Below are 462 nucleotides of genomic sequence, written 5' to 3'. Positions count from 1 at the left end.
TTATTTATACCTTTTAAGACTTATGTATCCAACAAAGAGATAAATCCTAGTAATGATTGTATATTCTATCTTGTAATACTATAATTTAATACAATTCTATCTTTTATATTCGGGTGAATTTTTTTTTTTACATTAAAGATACTTTTTAAGATATTCTAATACCATAATGTTAAGTTTATTGTTCAATTTAAAATAATTGTTTATTGTTGAGTTTAATTTGTCTTTCGGAACTCAGCCATAACATAACCATAACTTAACCATTACGAGACCATAACTTAGCCATAACAGACTTATGTACAAAACCACAAATGATCCATGATTCCAATAATTTACATATTATCATAATAAGTCTAGTACAACAAATTATTACTGAAACTGACTGTAATAATCCGCTGCCTCATCGAAAATATCTGCTGCCATCTTCAGCCGTATACCTTGGATATTTTCATCACAGAGGCCATC

The sequence above is a fragment of the Capsella rubella genome, unplaced genomic scaffold (genome assembly GCF_000375325.1).
Source record: "Capsella rubella cultivar Monte Gargano unplaced genomic scaffold, Caprub1_0 scaffold_3, whole genome shotgun sequence".
NCBI classification, from domain to species: Eukaryota; Viridiplantae; Streptophyta; class Magnoliopsida; order Brassicales; family Brassicaceae; genus Capsella; species Capsella rubella.
This window is presented reverse-complemented; position numbering follows the sequence as displayed.